The sequence below is a fragment of the Macrobrachium rosenbergii genome, chromosome 1 (genome assembly GCF_040412425.1).
Source record: "Macrobrachium rosenbergii isolate ZJJX-2024 chromosome 1, ASM4041242v1, whole genome shotgun sequence".
NCBI lineage: Eukaryota > Metazoa > Arthropoda > Malacostraca > Decapoda > Palaemonidae > Macrobrachium > Macrobrachium rosenbergii.
The window spans coordinates 28,337,669-28,343,668 of record NC_089741.1 but is presented as its reverse complement, the minus strand read 5'-3'; the positions used below and the strand labels follow the sequence as shown (position 1 = coordinate 28,343,668).

Below are 6,000 nucleotides of genomic sequence, written 5' to 3'. Positions count from 1 at the left end.
GATAAAAATAAGCAAAGACTTGCTGAATCAAGAGAGAAAATATGATACAAAAGAGGAAAAACTTCCTGAAATTAAGATAAAAATATGATACAAAAGAGCAAAAACTTCTGAAATCAAGAGAGAAAATGTGGTACAAAAGAGCAAATACTTCCTGAAATCAAGAGAAAAAACTTCCTGAAATCAAGAGAGAGAAAAAAACTTCCTGAAATCAAGAGAGAAAAAAAACTTCCTGAAATCAAGAGAGAAAAAACTTCCTGAAATCAAGAGAGAAAAAACTTCCTGAAATCAAGAGAGAGAAAAAAAAACTTCCTGAAATCAAGAAAGAGAAAAAGAACTTCCTGAAATCAAGAGAGAGAAAAAAAAACTTCCTGAAATCAAGAGAGAGAAAAAAAAACTTCCTGAAATCAAGAGAGAAAAAACTTCCTGAAATCAAGAGAGAGAAAAAAAACTTCCTGAAATCAAGAGAGAAAAAAAAACTTCCTGAAATCAAGAGAGAGAAAAAAAACTTCCTGAAATCAAGAGAGAGAAAAAAAAACTTCCTGAAATCAAGAGAGAAAAAAACTTCCTGAAATCAAGAGAGAAAAAAAACTTCCTGAAATCAGAGAGAAAAAACTTCCTGAAATCAAAGAGAGAAAAACTTCCTGAAATCAAGAGAAAAAAACTTCCTGAAATCAAGAGAGAAAAAACTTCCTGAAATCAAGAGAGAGAAAAAAACTTCCTGAAATCAAGAGAGAAAAAAACTCCTGAAATCAAGAGAGAGAGAAAAACTTCCTGAAATCAAGAGAGAGAAAAAAAAACTTCCTGAAATCAAGAGAGAAAAAAAAAAACTTCCTGAAATCAAGAGAGAGAAAAAAAAACTCCCTGAAATCAAGAGAGAAAATATGATCCGAAAGAGGAAAATCTTCCTGAAATCAAGAGAAAGAATGTTACAAAAGAGCTAAAACTTGTTAAAATCAAGAGAGAAAATGTTGTACAAAAGAGCTAAAACTTTCTGAAATAGGAGCACTGTTTGGAGAAATCATTACGCGAGAAATAGAAATGATTGCGCCACTTACTCGGAGGCTCGCTTTCGTGATTGTGATAAGAGACTTGGTTTGAAATATATATTAAGAACAAATATTATTGCGTTGCTAATGACGTGTATGCTTTTGCGATTGTGAGAAGATTGTCGGTTTGTAATATGTATATTAAGAACAAATATTATCGTGCTGCTAATCAGGTTTATGCTTTCATGATTGTAAGATAACATAATTCTAAGGGGGACTGGTATTAACTAATGTATAATTAAATTTTGAAATACATATATTAAGAACGATTATAGTGTGACTAATAGGGTGTATGCTATCGTGATTTTAATATAGTGAAAATGTAATATGGTGTAAAATTAAAAGAATAACATCATTCTAAGGGAGACTGGTATTAAATAGAGTATAATTAGTTTTTGAAATGCATGTTAAGAACAATTATAAAGTGTATCCGTTCGTGATTGTATGATGGTGAAAAAATAAAATAATACCGTTATTCTAAGGAGAATTGGTATTAAAGTATATTTGATTTAAAATAAAAGGTGTTACATTACTATCAGTCGCTGATTGTTGTAGTCCAGAAACATATTGTAGGCTAACGATACGATGATAAATTCGGGTATTTGTGATTCTAACAGGATTGATTTGGTTTAAAGAAAACCCAACAAATCATGATTTCAAATTTATGAGAAGAAATGGGCGATACAAAAAATCAGGAGTTTTCATGATTGTAGAAAAGGTTTGGTTAACGTAATTAAAAGCAGTACGATGCCACACAGCTGTTTCTTGGCAGGTCTGGAGTTAAAAAGAAAATTTACTTTGCCAAAATTTTTCGTGATGATAATAAGGGCTTTGGTTTGAAGCAATAATAATGAAAAACAACTCTTGATATAATAAACGGCTGTTCTTGTAACAGACATAAACGAATAGAAATTGGCATGGTGTTTTCAGACAAATTAAGAAATCAGTCTCCAGAAAATGATGATGAACGGGGGATAAGAATATTTATAACCGTAAGGAAATGAGTGGTTGGAATTATCATAATTTCTTCAACATAAAAAAAGTAAAAGATTCAAATGATTAAGTGAAATATAACGGTAAGTTGTCAAACTAGTAATAGCTATAGGAGATAGAACTGTGTATACAAGCAGTCTCAAGCTCTTTGCTGTTAGGGAAGGCCATGAATAATAAATGAAAATGTCCATAAACTAAAGGGACTTAGATAAATAGTCGTTGTTTGTCAAAAAACACAAAGTGAAAATTAATGAGGAGAGCTGAAACAAAATATGAAAATAGAAAGGAATTATTTTTGACACGTCCAGTGAGATGAGATGTGCATTATGGAGTAAATATATGTAAAAAATTAATAAATAAATAATCTTATGCTATATATGAAACGCGTGAACTCCAAAAAAAAGAAGAAATTAAAATTGCAATGTAGCTGTGTTCTTTGTTTTCTTAACCGAGGGAAACACGATGAACTACAAATAAAAGGGGGAAAAGTATACTTTTAAACTTTCGCATATGAAGTGGTTGGAAAGAAGGGGGAAATGGCAGGGTTAATTAAAGCAAGTAATTACAACAGATTGAAACGATAAAAGATGAATTAATTTTACTGTTACGTGGTGGGAGGGTATAATGTGTATCTTTTATTATAATCATAAAACGCATCAGTAGGTCCAGAAACCATAATTAAAATGATGAAACAGATCATATTTAGTTTTTTTGTGGACGCAGAATAGTGCGTATATATATATATATATATATATATATATATATATATATATATATATATATATATATATATATATATATATATATATTATATATGTATGTATGTATATATATGATGTATACATATGTATGTATATATTATATGTAATATATATATATATATATATATATATATATATATATATATATATATATATATATATTGTTTGTGTGTGTATGCATGTATGTATGTGTGCCTGTGTGTGTCTGTTTGTTTAGTGTATACCTATGAGTGCAGGTTACCCTCTTGCTATCTACGTAGAGGACTTACCGTCATGACAGCATCCTTGAGAGGCTGGGTGCCACCTTTCCACCAGCTGATGACAGCGGGCGGTCTGGAGCCCCAGGCTTGGCACGTCAGCTCATATTCGGTGCTGGCACTGAGTGAGTTGCTGCTGCTCATGATGCTGACGTTCATCGGTTGGACTGCCGGTGAAAGAGGTGAGCGTTAGGAAAAGTGTCTGGGCTGGGGAAATCAAATAAAAAAAAAAATGAAAGGTTTCAGCTGACTTACTTATCCCTTCTTCCTTTCTGCCCCTAAAGGAATGTCCTGATTGATTTAGGAAGTAGAGAGAGAGAGAGAGAGAGAGAGAGAGAGAAAGAGAGGGGGCAGGAGGGGGAAAATAAGTGTACATATATCAAAATGTCTGGTACTGAATTATGTACGTTTTCCACTTGTCATAAACTGCACTTCATTTTGTATACCATTTTCACGTATAATTATATTTGTAAAAGTCTTTGGTTGGATTTTATATATATATATATATATATATATATATATATATATATATATATATATATATATATATATATATTACATATGTGTATATATATATATATATTATAATGTGTGTATGCATATTTTTATTGTACCCTTGATAGTCTTAAGTAGATTTTATCACATATTTATATAATTTTCTTTATTCAAATACTCCATCTTTTGCCCACTTGACCATTATGATTATGATAATGATATTCTTTGTCTCATGATATTCAAATACAGATAAGAACATCATGAAGAGAAGTTCCTTCCTTATTTATAAATGAAGGCTTCTCTGATAAAATTTTAAATTCATATTTTCACTATCCGCCATACGCACAGACATTATTGGCGAGAGCGCTCGATTCATTACGCGAAGTGATAATGTTCGCGTATGCGCAATATTTGATTAGCCGAAAATTTAATCAAAAAGTTTAATAATCGTTTATGAAGGCCATTAATTATGATGACATATCGCAACCGTTGCGTCATTCGGCTGGAAGTTCAGCGGTCCCTTTGAATGACGCAAATGATATCAATAACGTATTCATATCATAAAAACGATTGTCAATAACATATTTATTAGAATATAAACGATTGTAAATAACATATTTATCAGAGTAAAAACGATTCTAAATAACATATTTGCAGAATAAAAACGATTGTAAATAACATATTTATTTGAATAAAGACGATTGTAAATAACATATTTATTAGAATAAAAACGATCGTAAATAACTTATTTATTAGAATAAAAACGATTGTAAACAACATATAAAATAAAACGATTGTAAATAACAATATTTATTAGAATAAAAATTATTGTAAATAACAATTCTAAAATAAAAAGCGATTGTAAATATCATGTTTATAGAATAAAAGCGATTGTAAATAATATATTTGTAGAATAAAAAGATTGTTGATAACATAGATTAAAAACGATTATAAGTAACATATTTATAGAATAAAAACGATTGTAAATAACATTATTATAGAATAGAAGCGATTGTAAATAACATTTATAAAATAAAAACGATTGTAAATCAAATATTTATAGAATGAAAACGATTGTCAACAACATATTTATGAGAATAAAAAGATTGTAAATAACATATTCATAGAATAAAAAGATTATAAATAACATTTTTATATGATAAGCACAACGAAAATATAATTTTTTATACAATAAAACAATCCCCAAGATATTTAACGTAAGCGAGATATTGAACTTGATAATCTAGGTACCTTGCAAGTAGCCTCTGCATTCCGTAAATCAGTACGGATACGTCCCGATCCGAAAAAATGTATTGATACTAAGCGATCCAGAAAAAAACATGCATCCGGATACAACGCAATCCGGAAAAATTGATCCAGATAAGATGCAATCACAAAAAATGTATCTGGATACTACGCGATCCAGAAAATAATGTATCTGGATACGACGCGATCCAGAAAAATGTATCCGGATAAGATGAAATCCAGAAAAAATGTATCTGGACGCTACGCGATCCAGAAAAATATGTATCCGGATACAATGCGCGATCCGGAAAAATGTATCCGGATAAGATGCAATCCAGAAAAAAACGTATCTGGATACTACGCGATACAGAAAAAATTTATCCGGACACGACGCGATCCAGAAAAATGCATCTGGAGACCACGCGATTCCAGAAAATAGGTATTCGATATACGACGCGCTCCGGGAGAAAATGTATCCGGATAAAACTTGATCCAGAAGAAAATGTATCTGGATACAACTCGATTCCAGAAAAAAGGTATCCGGATACGACGCGATCCAGAAAAAAAAATGTATCCGATCCAGAAAAAAAATGTATCCGGATACAAAGCGATCCCCAAAAAAATGTATCTGGATATGACACGATCCAGAATAAAATGCATCTGGATACAACGTGATCAAGGAAAAAAATGTGTCCGGATACAACGCAATCCAAAAAAAATGTATTTGGATGAAGTGCGATCCAGAAAAAATAAAGAATATGTATCCGGATACAACGCCATCCAGAAAAAACATGTATCCGGTCAAACTTCATTTTATTAATATAGACAGGCAATAAACATTTTATCCCGTATATTGGGCATCACGGACTGTCAGTTTGCATGGAGGTTATGAAATTTGTTCAGTCTCGGATAAAGCTGACAATTCCATAATGCATTGGCACTCCCGGCACTCTCCTGGGAGTGCCACTTTACCTGGAAGAGATATTATTCCAGCATGTGTTGTTATTATCAGTACGGGTTGAGAGCATATTGCGTCTACAGGACGTGCTGTTACCTTCAAAGATCCTTTTTCAGTTTGCGAATACTGTATGCTTACGTGTGAATAATATATATATATATATATATATATATATATATATATATATATATATATATATATATATATATATATATATAAGTATATGTGGCAATCAGTGAGCTGTG

The 6,000-nt window shown here is 31.1% G+C and overlaps 1 pseudogene; it reads right to left on the bottom strand.

Annotated features, from left to right (window-relative positions):
* Positions 1-6,000, bottom strand: part of LOC136839924 (hemicentin-1-like) — an 843,194-nt pseudogene that overhangs the window by 131,404 nt on the left and 705,790 nt on the right.